Genomic DNA, 15,274 nt, shown 5'->3' with positions numbered 1-15,274 from the left:
CTTGATGTCCTGCTGTTGCTGCTTCTGCCACTCTGCTAGGGAAATAGCTGCATCATCTTGACCAGAAGTGGGTGGTGGACGAATCTCCACTGCGTCATTGTTCTACAGGGCTTGTCTTGTTCTTACCACCGTTTGATTACTCCTAGATCAAGTTCCTCCTTGATGGTCATAAAGACAGGTTTCTTAGGTTTACATATACATATAGATATATACATGCACCTAAGTTCCAATCAATCAATCAATCAATCAATCAATCAATCAATCAATCAATCAATCAATCAATCAATCAATCAATCAATCAATCAATCAATCAATCAATCAATCAATCAATCAATCAATCAATCAATCAATCAATCAATCAATCAATCAATCAATCAGTCAGTCAATCAATCAATCAATCAATCCATCAATCAATCAATCAATCAATCAATCAATCAATCAATCAATCAATCATTCAATCAATCAATCAATCAATCAAGCAAGCAAGCAAGCCAGCAAGCAGTTGATCAATCGATCAATCGATCAATCGATTAATCAATCAATCAATCAATCAATGGACAACCAAGAGCTTACAGCTTGCGCGACGTGTGAAATGTATATGGAGTTCCTAAATGCAGCTAGTGCTGTTTCCATTTAGATGTGACATGCACATGACGGGATGTGAGGGATTAAGTGCAGAACACAAAAACTTCAAACACCTGCACGGGAAAAACACATAGTATGCGATGAAGAGCACAGTTATTCCCTTACACGGAGAAACGTAGAAACAAACTAGAAGTTCAAAATTACGGAATATGTAGAAGCACCATGATGAGGAAGTTTCTTGAAATATAAAGGATAGTTCTCTGAGGCAACCTCCTGTGTACTGGTTCAAAATTCATCATTGATCACTGTACAAATTTACTAGGCTAACATCCCAAAAGGCAATCACGGAGTTAGTCAGGAAATGAATTCGTAACCCATAACCGTGATTTTGTTAAACATAAACTCTCAACTGACGTTCTTGAAATCGAATTAGTTGACAACCTTAAATATGCTTTAAACTTTGTCGGGTACAAATCACTTTCTCCCTTATTATCTCAGTTTTCGTATACGTCTATACACTGTAACTTGACGATGGTTGCCCAGTTGCGCTTCAAATCCAAATAATCCCGATCACCTCTTCAATAACTCTCTCGTGCTTGTCTGACTACCCTAGACTAACACATATTCTTTCCACAATCCAACTGTATTAATTTGTGAGGCTTCATAACTCAGTTACCTGCGCGCCTCCGGATAATTCGTTCTAATAACAGGTACCATAATACTCTGCTTCGTAGCAGAAAATATTCTTCCCCCTCCAGGGTAAAATGAGAGTTTAAGAGTTTTTAAACTGTGTTAAGTGTTTAAAGGCATAGGGGATAAAGTTGGTTATGAAATATATTATTTGCGGGAACCTCCTATTAAAGTTGATCACTGGCTTGCCTTGATCAAGTCATCTTTACCATCATATCGCATTTCTCCCATTCTGGTCCTACCCTTCACTTTCATGATGCCTCCATACATATAGTGCAACTGCGGGAATCTTTCTGTATCAACACCATTGAAATATTTATGACCATTGTTTCATTTCTCAATATCACTGTAAGGAATATGAGCCCCCAGATGATTACATCTGATTCGGGATGTCTTGAGAAAACCTCACCACGATACCACAAAGAAGGAACAAATGAAATTATTAAGGTAAGCGTCGCAATTTCAGTCAGCAATATCAGTGTTTAAATTCGGAGTCAGTATATAAACGTAATTGGAATGATCTACATGTAACCTACAACTTCGAATACTGCACATATATCAGAATCTTAGAATATATTTAGGTAAATTTGTTACTTCCAGTTTTAGATTTTGATGTTTGTAAGTATTGTTCTATGACAGGGTTAACCTTTGTTACTTGGCGACTGCTATCTGTTAATTAGCATTATCTTGGAATTGAGCTCTGTAATTCAGCGTCGCCTTCGATTAAGGAAGAGATTTTTCGACTGGAGATCTCACCCAGACAGTGTAACTGAATCAAAGTCCCAAAATTAAAGGAGGAATTCTTCCACAGGAGAATAGAACGTAGAGCGGAATAAAAGGTATTCAATCTTTATCCACATAAATTTTATGTCGTTCAAGATTTGAAGTTTATGGAGGTAGAGAAGAGTGGTTTAAATGGTTTGTTAATCATCACAGAGAGAGAGAGAGAGAGAAATTGAAACATGACATATCAAAAGCTGAGAAATAATATATTTAAAATATAACATGAAATATCCCTGAAAGATTCAGAGCATTAGAACTGTGTATCGGCAGAGACCAAGCAAGCCATGAGACGGCAGAGCTTGATTTAGGTGGGTAACGGTTGCTCCCAACGTTCAGCTGCATGCCCTATTTTTGGGGTGAATCAACGTCCTCAGCCTCGAGGTACGGCAGACAATGCAATAGTGTTAAATTGAAGGGTAGGAGGTTTCTGTGTAGCGTGCGCATAGTAACGCTGTGAGAAAACGTAAACGACCTTGTACAATACCGTACTGCTGGGGATACGGACATCAGAGGAATTATCGTTTCTTATCGAAAGTTTTTTCTGGGAAGGTTATCAATTTGCAGACGCAGTGAAAAGCAGACTTCACGAACGATTTCCAAACTTAACTGTACCGCATATTGCTACTGTGCAAGATTAAATAGGTGAACTTCGTGACAGCGGTGCCTTATTCGATGTTCCTAAGAACGGCAGAAGTCAAATTTTAACCGGTGAAAAGCTTTAGGATATTTCGGACAGAATCCTTACAATTCCATCTAAGTCTATGCAAAAATTAGCGCATAAGACCGGTTTGTCTGTCTTCACAGGTCATAGAACAGCATGAACAATTTCAAGCTTTATCCCTGCAATCGTTTAGGAGTTGAAGTTGGCAGAGACAGAGGATAGAGATGTCCATTGTGAGTGGTTTAAACAGTTTGGTTATCGTTACAGACAGGAAGTGTTAGACAGAACACACTTCGCAGGTGAAGTTTGAGTCCATTCAAACAGTAACATAAAATGTCAATTTGCCCGACACTCGATGTAAAGAAATCCAAACGCAATTCGGGATCCACAACTTCTCCTGAAAGGATTGGTGTGTGCTTCCCAGTTTAAGGTTTATGAATTACTGGACCAATATTTTCAGCAGTAGATTCAGGCATTTACTGTAATTACATCCTATACCCGTTCGTATTAAAACTGAACTAATCGGAAGTTATGGTCTCATTCTTCCAAAGGGACGGAACCGCAGCTAATACCTCCATGTAAATCTTAAGTAGAATATTCGTGGAACCACTTATTTTGAGAAGGGCTCTGGCCACCACGCAGCACTCGGTTAGTCACCTCCTGATATTTTTTCGGAGTACTGCCAAGTCCTCAGTTAACGTGTGCAATCAAAAAAATTGATTAGTTAACACATTCAGATCTGTTTTCTTGGAATTGAAATGTCCCTGTATCTGCAAAATTTAAAAGGAATTGGTCCGACTGATAGCAGTGTAATGGAGAAAGAAGGGGCTTCGAAATTTTTCACTATAATTTAAATGGTTAGATATGTAAACAGCTGGTACATACATTAAGAAAAATGCATTCCTCCTCTGATGGTTGTAGCTATTTGAAGAAACGTTCGATCCACAGACTCGCGTAACGTACCCCTTTTAATTAAAATATTTTGAGGTCTCTATTTCTTCACAATGGCAAAGATGACATATTGCGGGGGAAATATAAATAGGAATTAACACAAATGTTCTTTTATACAAATTTACGAACTACTCATTTCTATAATGACACTCATATTTGTTATTTTATTAATTTATTTGTCTTTGTTATAAGTTATTTTAACTCTAATTAATAAATCGTTTAAAATTAGATGATATATATAAATTAACTAGCTGATATAACCGTCCTTCGCAAATGAATTCTACATTTTATACAGAATTCTAGGTTAGGTAGTGTACACGTTGTGAGCAAGATAGTATGAAATTGAATAGCTCTTAACGTTACCCTAAGAAATTGACGGGGAATTCACCAAATATCATTTCTCATATGAAGACGGAGTTAGGGAAATTTCACTGTAATGGTTGACCCGCCTGCATACCATCAGTCATAATCAGGTTGGGGAGCTTTCATTATAATGTTAGACACTCACTCTCCACCTGCCTATTTATGTCATCAGAAAGACTGTCTTAGTGGTTTTCCCAAATGAAATGAACATATATTACAATAACATCAGTAGGAATGGCGCGATTAAAAGCAATGTTTTCATATGAAATACTCGATCAAACGAAAAACCACACATTTTCCCACTTTTAACGAACAGGGCTAAGCTGCCGATCTAACAGTCCAAAGTTCCAGAGCTGGAATGACCAAGCCGCAGACAGCCGTGAGCCGTGAACACTCTTCGTCTTTTTTGGCGGGGGGAGTCGATTATTGGAGTGTCTCTTTCCTCCGAGTACCCGATGAGTCGGAAAGTAACAATTCACTACACTGGCGGCGGAAAAATCTGACTTGGAGGCAAATTTTTCAACCAATCCAGAGGAAAAACCCCCTCTTCACTGCTAATTTGTAATAAAATGAATGTAGAATTTTATTAAAATGAAGAATAATAAGCTCTTCTTAAGAAACGGCTCTTTTCAGGGATGAAATTTGTGTTATTCATTGAATTGTGGTGCTATAATTTAGAATAGCCCTAATTGTTATTGTAGACCAGGCCACATTACTACTACTACTGTACTACGTGAGCCTCTGTCTTAAATGTGCCCACTGCTCATTCAACACAGCGCGTCAGAGTAGGGATCGAATGGCTGCTATAATATGATGAACCAATCTGTTACGTACCAGCTGTATCATAAAATGTATGCGCTAGAGGAATGGCATGCTAAAGAAGAAAGTTTTCTAACTCCCCAGGTATTTCCTACCAATATTCAGTCAGGCTGTTATACTCGGTACGCAGCAGTAACCCCATCTATTGGAGTTGAGTGGTAGCGTAAGAGACAAAGAACATCAGAACAAACAATGGTCAATGTAATGTTATTGTTGATAAATGTTATGCTCTTTCGGTATTGTAGGCCTTCACATTTAGTTCTCTTCCGACTCTGAAATATCGCTCTTACGCAGCAGGTACGTTAAAACAGAATAAAATATAAATGATCGGAAATTGTATTCTCTATAACTTTTGTTATGTAGCGGTAGTACTTATCGATAGGACCAATAACATAGGTATTTAAACATTACATTTTTAGGCGCATTTCCCTAAACTACAATTTCATCCAGGATGAATAAAATTGTTTATAGCTAAGACTGTAGTTTCTAATTCCTCAGCTCTATATACCGATTTTCATTAAATTCTGTTAACCCATTTTCTCGTGGCTCGGCGTTGATACGGACTTAGCAACCAAAATACAAATTCATGAATATCTGTCTTATCATAGCCGGTACGATGAAAATGTATTAGACAGAAATGGTTGGAAATTTAATTCTATATAACTTTAGTTATGTAGTATTTATCGATACGACCACATATAATATACATACCCACATACGTTATCATTATAGACTGTTATGCCCTTCAGCGTTCAGTCTGCAAGCCTCTGTGAATTTACTAAACGTCGCCACAATCCTCGATTCACAACTAGTGTTGTGGCCTCATTTAGTTCTATACCTCATACCTTCAAATCGTCAGAAACCGAGTATAACCATCGTCGTCTTGGTATACCTCTACTTCTCTTACCCTCCACAGCAGAGTCCATTATTCTCATAGGTAACCTATCCTCCTCCATTCGACTCACATGACCCCACAACCGAAGCCGGTTTATGCGTACAGCTTCATCCATCGAGTTCATTCCAAATTAGCCTTTATCTCCTCATTCCGAGTACCCTCCTGCCATTGTTCCCGCCTGTTTGTACCAGCAATCATTCTAGCTAGTTTCATGTCTGTTACTTCTAACTTATGAATAAGATATCCTGAGTCCACCCAGCTTTCGCTCCCGTAAAGCAAAGTTGGTCTGAAAACAGACCGATGTAAAGATAGTTTCGTCTGGGAGCTGACTTCCTTCTAACAGAATACTGCTGATCGCAACTGCGAGCTCACTGCATTAGCTTTACTACACCTTGATTCAATCTCACTTACTATATTACCATCCTGGGAGAACACATAACGTAAATACTTGAAATTATCGACCAGTTCTAGCTTTGTTACACCAATCTGACATTCAGTTCTGTTGAATTTCTTACCTACTGACATCAATTAAGTCTTCGGGAAGCTAATTTTCATGCCATACTCATTGCACCTATTTTCAAGTTCCAAGATCTTAGACTGCAGGGTTTCGGCACAATCTGCCATTAAGACCAAGTCGTCAGCATAGGCCAAACTGCTGACTACATTTCAACCTAACTGAATCCCTCCCTGCCATTTTATACCTTTCAGCAGATGATCATTGTAAACCACGAACAGCAAAGGTGAAAGATTACAGCCTTGCCTATTCCCTGTAAGTACCCTGAACCAAGAACTCATTCTACCATCAATCCTCACTGAAGCCCAATTGTCAACATAAATGCTTTTGATTGATTTTAATAATCTACCTTTAATTCCATAGTCCCCCAGTATAGTGAATATCTTTTCCCTCGGTACCCTGTCATACGCTTACTCTAGATCTATGAAACATAAACACAACTGCCTATGCCTCTCGTAGCATTTTCAATTACCTGGCGCATACTGAAAATCTGATCCTGACAGCCTCTCTGTGGTCTGAAACCACACTGGTTTTAATCCAATTTCCTCTCACGACTGATCGCACCCTCCCTTCCAAGATGCCAGTGAATATTTTGCCTGGTATACCAATCAATGAGATACTTCCATAGTTGTTGCAATCCTTCCTGTTCCCTTGCTTATAGATAGGTGCAATTACTGCTTTTGTCCAATCTGAAGGTACCTTACCAACACTCCACGCTAATTTTACTACTCTATGAAGCCATTTCATCCCTGCCTTCCCACTATACTTCACCATTTATGGTCTAATTTCATCTATTCCTGCTGCCTTATGACAGTGGAGTTTATTTACCATCCTTTCCACTTCCTCAATCATAATTTCACCAAACATCATTTTCCTCCTCCCCATGAGCTTGGCTGTTTGAAACACCACCAGGATGATTTCCTTTTACATTGAGAATATGTTCAAAATATTCCCTCCACCTCTCCAGTGATTCCCTGGGATCTATTATGCATTCACCTGACTTACTCAAAACACTGTTCATTTCCTTTTTCTCTCCCTTCCTAAGATTCTTTACTACTGTCCAGAAAGGTTTCCCTGCTGCTTGACCTAGCCTCTCCAGGTTATTACAAAAATCATCCAATGACTTCTTTTTGGATTCAACAACTATTCGTTTCGCTCTGTTTCTTTCATCTACGTACAAATCCCTGTCTGCCTCGGCCCTTGTTTGGAGCCATTTCTGATAAGCCTTCTTTTTACGTTTACAGGCTGCTCTCACTTCATCATTCCACCAAGACGTTCGCCTTTTCCCATCTTTACACACAGTTTTGCTAGGCATTCCCTTGCTGTTTCTACTACAGCATCCCTGTATGCCACCCATTCACTTTGTATATCCTGAACATGCTTACCGTCTACTATTCGAAACTTCTCACTAATCATATCCATGTACTTCCGTCTAATTTCCTCGTCGTAGAGATTTTCTACCCTTATTCGTTTGCAGACAGATTTCACTTTCTCTACCCTAGGCCTAGAGATACTTAGTTCACTACAGATAAGATAGTGGTCTGTATCATCGAAAAATCCGCTAAAAACTCATATATTCCTAACAGATTTCCTGAATTCAAAGTCTGTTAAGATATAATCTATTATGGATCTGGTACCCCTAGCCTCCCATGTGTAGCGGTGAATAGCTTTATGCTTGAATAATGTATTAGTAACAGCTAAACCCATACTAACACAGAAGTCCAGCAAACGCATCCCATTCCCATTAGCTTCCATATTTTCCCCACATTTACCAATCACCCTTTCGTATCCTTCAGTTCTATTCCCAACTCTCGCATTGAAATCATCCATTAGCACTATTCTATCCTTGCTGTTGACCCTGACCACGATGTCACTCAGTGCTTCATAAAACTTGTCAACTTCATCCTCATCTGCACCCTCACATGGTGAATACACGGACACAATTCTTGCCCTAATTCCTCCAACTGACAAACCTACCCACATCATTCGCTCATTTACGTGCCTAACAGAAACTGTGTTGCGTGCAATGGTATTCCTGATAAAGAGCCCTACCCCAGACTCTGCCCTTCCTTTTCTAACACCCGTCAAGTACAATTTATAATCTCCTATCTCTTCCTCGTTATCTCCCCTTACCCGAATATCACTTACTCCTAGCACATCCAGATGCATCCTCTTTGCTGACTCAGCCAGTTCTACCTTGTTTCTTCCATAAGCCCCATTAATAAAGATAGCTCCCCATCGAATCCCATTTCTTTCGCCAATTTGTTTCCAAGGAGTCCCTCGCCTGTCAAATGGGAGTGGGACTTCATTACTCCCATAAGTCCGAGGCTTGCTTAAAATTTGAAAATAAAATTTTACTTCTATACTAAACTACCATTTCGATTAGCGTTAATTAAATTATTTATAGCCTGGATTTTAGTGGCTCATTCTCCGACTTCGCATACCAATTTTCAATGAGATAGGACCACTAATAATGAAAATGTTTAAGAATTAATTTTCAGGCCTTCCCTTAAACTACCATTTGACTCAGCATGATTAAAATTACTTATAACTCATAATGTTTCAACTTATTCCCCGACTTTGCATACCAATTTTTATTAAGATAGGAGCACGAATATCATAAGTATTTAAAATTAAATTTCATTCCTTCCCTAAACTACCATTTCAATCAACGTGAATGAAATTATTTCTAGCCTAGTTTGTAGCGACTTATTCCCCGACTTTGCACACGGATTTTCATTAAGTTCTCTTTAGCCGTTTTCTAATGATGCGTGTACAGACAGACAGACAGACAGACAGACAGACAGACAGACAGACAGACAGACAGACAGACAGACAGACAGACAGACAGACAGACAGACAGACAGACAGACAAACAGACAGACAGACAGACAGACAGACAGACATTACGGAAAAGTAAAAAGTGCCTTTCCTTGTTACTGTTGACATTACCGATACAGAAATTCCATTCTTTTCAAATTCTGAGCAGTGTACAGACAAAACTCTTATTTTATATATATAGGTTACATTATTTTTAAGGGTGACACACAACTCTACTTGATGAGACATCCTTAATGAGGTTTCATTATTTTAAAGGTTCAGGTACATTTTAATTGTATAGTAATTGACATTTAAGTGACAAATTGCATTCCGTACTTCATAACAATGTTGCAGAAACCATTCGTCACATTGCCACGTGGCGTCTTTCCTTTTTTCTTCTTCAAACAGATGATGCAATGTTTGCTACCTCAGAACGTTTAGCAGCAGTTTGTGTGATCCTCGTGAGAAAGCGTTTGTCTCCCTTTTTAGCCTGTAGATATCACTACAAACCTGAAATGTGAATGGAATAATTTAGTACTGAGAACAAATTTCAATGCATTATAAGCCACTGTATGACTGCACCTGCAACACACGTACCAGTACGCTTACGGATGTGAATGGTTTGAAAACAGCCGTAAAAATGTCTGTGATATCCGTGTACAATCAAACATTGATCGAGATTTACGACACATACCGTGTTATAAGACACGGAACAAACGCACGCGAACTATAGCGCACTCCGCAGTTGAAACAAAGAACACACATTCATTATCATAACCGAACAAGCTAGTACATATCCATAAACTTATACTAATAAATATTATTAGCATAACGTCCCACTAACTACCTTTACGCTACTCGGAGGCAAGGGCGTGCGGGAATTTAGTCCCGCAGCAGTATTTTTACATGCCAGTAAATCTACCAACACAACGCTGTCGAATTTGAGCACGTTCAGAACTACCTGAATGAGCCAGGATCGAACTTGCCAAGTTAGGGTCAGAAGGGCAGCGCCTTAACCGTCTAAGCCACTCAGCCCGGCCACCACATAAAGTCATATCCAAAACACTCGGCTGCACGCTATCCCGTGGATATTTGAACAGAACTGTATATGATCACTTGCGCCTCATTCACTCGTCTTCCTTGGAAAAAAAAGCGCTATACGACTAATGGTTTCTCAGTTTTTAAATACAAGTAATGCCTTGGCTAATGAAAGGCAATCTCTATCCAAGTAGTTTCGCACCACCTACAAGCCATGCCCTTCCAATACACATAATACATCTGAAATCCTGATTAATTCAAGTTATTTTCACCGAGTGAAATTCCGAGCGGATTATGTTCACTGTTTACTGTTATAACGGTTGAGTTGATAACATATTTGAAATTTAATATAATGTGACAGGGCTGGCAGCTGGGAGAGATGTCTAGGTTAGAGAGTGGTGTGTGTGTGTGTGTGTGTGTGTGTTTTGAAAATGAAAAAATGGCTGTGTGTATATGTGACTGTTTTTCTTCTGAATAAATAGTGAAACTGTATTATTTCAACGGGATGCCTGCAATTTTTAGATAATGAACCTAACATAATATACTGGCGACTGTGATAGGACATCATTAATAACAGAAGACGCCTGTGAAGAAAGAGGATTGAAAACCTCACGAAAGCAAAGAGCGTAAAGCAGCGGTTGTTTACACTTGTGTAAAACGAGGTTATGTCATCGTTACAAGACGCAAAAGATTCAGATACAACTAGAAGTCCTTCAAGAAAGGTATGGTACTATCGCTAATTCAGATATATTAGTATTTCGACAGATGATAGATGATAATTGCGAGGTTGATCAAATAGCAGATGAGGAAGAATCGACTGATGAATATATACGTAAATTCTCCAGCTTTAGGGCTAATGCAACAACATTTTTAATATCATTGTGCCCGTTTCCCCTCTCCAACGTGTAGTAAATGAAAACGTAGCTGAAGAAAAAAGAAATAAAGGCTTCCAAAATTGAAATTAAGATTTTTTTTTTGCTATTTGCTTTACGTCGCACCGACACAGATGGGTCTTATGGCGACGATGGGATAGGATAGGCCTAGGAATTGGAAGGAAGGGGCCGTGGCCTTAATTAAGGTACAGCCCCGGTATTTGCCTGGTGTGAAAATGGGAAACAACGGAAAACCATCTTCAGGGCTGCCGACAGTGGGGCTCGAATCCACTATCTCCCGATTACTGGATACTGGCCGCACTTAAGCGACTGCAGCTATCGAGCTCGGTAAATGAAGAATTTTTCTGGGGATATAATTGACTGATTATATTTTTGGAGTCAGTTCTGTAAAATACACGTAGATGAGGACATGGGGAGGAAGATAAATTCCAATATCTCAATCAAGTTATAATAGAAGGTTCTAGAGCGTACGACTTAGTCACATGTTTCCTCCGACTGCCGACAATTATAATGAAGCGATAGATGGCCTTCAAGCTCAATTTGGTAGAGAGGACTTACAGGTAGAAATTTACGTTCGTGAAGTACTGAAGCTAGTTTTAATTAATGCAGTGAATTTCACAGAAAAGCTAACACTTAGTAGCTTACATGGTAAATTTGAATCACAGCTCAGGTGTCATGAAAGTTTAGAAGTTACTACAGAAAAGTGCAATGCAGTGCTGCACCCCTTAATTGAATCGTCCTTGCCAGAAGACTTACTAAGAGCCTGGCAAACGAATACTTCATTCAGATGAGATTCTGTCTCCAAAGATCGTTTGAAACAGCTCATGGCTACTCTCAAAAACGAACTTGTTAGCGAGGAAAGAATTTCATTAGCAATGAAAGGGTTCAACATTAGTACATTCCAAGGGTACAAGGTTAAGGGAGGCAAAAAACCAAGAGAAAGCCTAAACCAAATGTCCCCAGAGCTTCTGCTTTGTTGTCTACTGATATTTCTAAAAGGCACGAGTGTGTGTTTTTTCTTAAACCTCATGTGTGTTCAGAATACATTAAAGCTCAACAACTGACTGTAGAGGAAAGAAGGAAAATCTCGTGTTTAAAGAGAGGTCATCAAAGTAAAGCTTGTAAATCCATTATCAGATGTATTGTTTGTGGTGGGAAACATGTGGTATTAATGTGTTATGAACTTGGTGACAAAGACACAGAAAGTGTTTCCAAAAATAATTTTGAGGGAGAAAGAATGTCGATTAGTGAGGTTGCCACTCATGTAGATAAGACTATTGTTAACGCCTTTGTTCTCCTTAGTTATATTTGCAAACCCTGGCAGTTTTATGGGAAAGGGTGAACAAGAAACAGTGAGAGCGATTATTTGTACTGGGTATAATAAATCTTGCATTGTGCGTGGCCTAGCTGAACAAATGGGGTACCAGTCAATCGGAAAGGAAACTCTAATACACTCTTTGTTTGGTGGAGTACGTTCTAAAGAGGCAAAGCATGATTGTTACCACATAAGTTTAACGATATTGGAGACAAAATATCCCAAGGAACTGAAAGTATTGAGCCAAGGAATCATTTGTGAAGATGTCCCATATATTAGAAATGTTACATGGAGTGATGAGATAAAGTATCTGAAGATTTGTTTAACAGACGTACAAGACCGAGGACCCATACAGATTCTAATGGGGGCAGATGTCGCAGGTGAATTAAAATGTGGTCTAGTTCTAGTTGAGACTGTTCTAGGATGGACACGAATGGGACAAATTAAAAGTAATAAACCTAGAAACGATGCAGCGTCACTGTTTGCGACATCGTTGTTTTCAAACCAATCGAAAATTTCTGATCTCTGGGACTTTGATATTTTTGGAATTCCTGATCTTGCAGAAAAGGAATACTATTGCGGAGAATGAATGAGTTGTGAGTAATTTCCTTGAGACTGTGGGGCTGAATGAAAACAACAGATATGAAGTGTGTCTACCTTGGAGTGAACAACATCCGTCACTTCCGGACAACAGCGAAAGAGCTCAGCACAGATTGGAGATTTTCACAAAGAAACTACAAGCTGAACGGCATTATGAGGGATGCGATGGCTTCTTACGAGACTGTATGGAGCAATGAATTACTGAAATGGTACCCGAGGAAGAAATGGCGAATGCGAGGACTATGTACCACATAGACCTCTCTTGAAAGAGAACCGTACCACCAAGATAAGACCCATTAGACGCCCAGAAGAACGCCTCGTCTCTAAATGGTTTTATTGAGAAAGGACCTAACCTTATAGAGTTGATTCCTAGTTCAATACTGAAGTTCAGAATAAATTATAGTAGGTTATGTGAAGGGAGTCTGGACCACCTCAGCCACTGCGCCAGCACGAGCGCTCGGGCCCCTGCGAGGGCCTCTTACTGGCCAGGGGGGGGCGAGGCGCGTGTGGAATGTTAACTACACATACCCGGAGGTCTTTATGTAAGAGGTAATTATTTCTTGAAAGGTTACTGGTGTGGGCGTAGTGCAGTGACATTGGGCGGTGACTGGATTTGGTTTACAAGGTCACTTGCTGGAGCGCCTCTCACTGGCCAAGGAGGCTAGGCACGTGTGGAATGATAACTATACACTCAGTGGTCTTTATGTAAGAGGCAATTATTTCTTGAAGGTTACTGTTGTGGGCGAGGTACAGCGACTTTGTGGCAACTGGATTTGCTTTAAAAGGTCACTTACGGGTGAAAGGTGAACAGGATGTTAGTTTATGTAAAAGAAGCCCCCCTCCTCCTCCCCTTCTGTGGGTGAGGGGAAATATAAGGAATGGTGCAGTGCAGCTGTTACTAGGCAAGATCTGCTTTGCAGCTTGTTGAATGTTATCTTAATCATGAAAGGTGAAGAGGATGTTTATGGCAGGTTGTAATTTTGAGTGAAGGTGAACCAGCGACGACTCCAGCCAACTGGTGATAAGTGAAGATGGTGGCAGAGAGTATTTAAAGAGCAGAGCACGACATGCAAACTATCATCTAGTTGGAAGAGAACTTCTCTACTACTACTACTACTTCTTTTCTTTCCTCTTCAGTAAGTGAGTTTACGTTTATTTAGTTTGTTAATTGTAAAAGACACAGCAATTTCAACAGAATGGATATGCTAATGAAATTAAATAAGATAGCGAAGGCTTCACAGTTTCATAACAGAAAAATAAGCGAGTTGCAAATTAACCTTCCATTTAAGGTTAAAGAGCTGAGAGCAGTGGAAACACGTTTCGGAAGGAAAATAATAGCCGATATTGAAGGGGAAGATGAGGAGACTGTGAGTGTTTTCCTGCCGGCGCAATTCGCGAAACTTTCTGGAGGAGAAATAGAAGAAGTAAATTTATTAAAAAATAACATGAAAATGATGTATAATGGCATGGAGAAGGGCTTCCAGAAAGTGTGTTTCCTACGGTAGAATGCCGACAGTTACGACACTCATTTTAACTAAGTAAGTATGCGGAAGGTCTCTTCTTTCTTATATGTAACTTCGTTTTACCTTATTTGTATAATTGTTTTGTTAATTGAGAATAGTATGTGCTGCTTCTTTTCAGGTCCGTGTTGCTATGATGATGTAGAGGAAAGTGGAGATTACGGCTGGATCCGAAAATCAAGCATATCCATTCATAAAGAGTCGACGATTGCAAGTATATCGAGAGGAGGAAGTCGTCGCAAGTGCACAGCCTGTTCAAGATGAAGCGGGACAACTGAGCGCAGAACAACATTAAGAATTGACTGGTAATTTTATTGAACTATTGAACAGAGGGTGTGCACTCTTTAATTTTCCAGTATATGTGACGAAACTGAGTAAAGCACGTGAAAGACAGCAGGAAGCGAGAGCTGCTCTAGTGCGATTTCTCCTGACTGAATTTTCAAGTAATGAACATTTTTTACGTTTTGTTGGGTATATCACATTCGAAGAAATTTACAAGATTGAATTTTCCTTTTCTCATAAGAATCGAATAACATTTCCTATTATCGGAATACATTGTACGAGTTTCCAAGCGAAGCTGTTCACTGTTCACTAGATGTAGTAGGGAGTGAGCTAGCTAGATGGTTATACTGTGTGACGACGGATTGTACATACTTGGTAAGTCGTTGCTACGGCAAATGTTGGACTTGTCTTGAGAACGCAGAAAAATTAGCACCAGACCGTAATTTGTGGCCCCATTTTTAGTCATGGAGTTTCTTTCGAGCAAACATAGAAAATTAGACATCAATTTACAGACGGATGAAGATGAGGGAAGAATGCAGGCTCAT

Source organism: Anabrus simplex, chromosome 2, assembly GCF_040414725.1.
Source record: "Anabrus simplex isolate iqAnaSimp1 chromosome 2, ASM4041472v1, whole genome shotgun sequence".
NCBI lineage: Eukaryota > Metazoa > Arthropoda > Insecta > Orthoptera > Tettigoniidae > Anabrus > Anabrus simplex.
The sequence above is the reverse complement of the archived record's forward strand: the minus strand, read 5'-3'. Positions refer to the sequence as shown.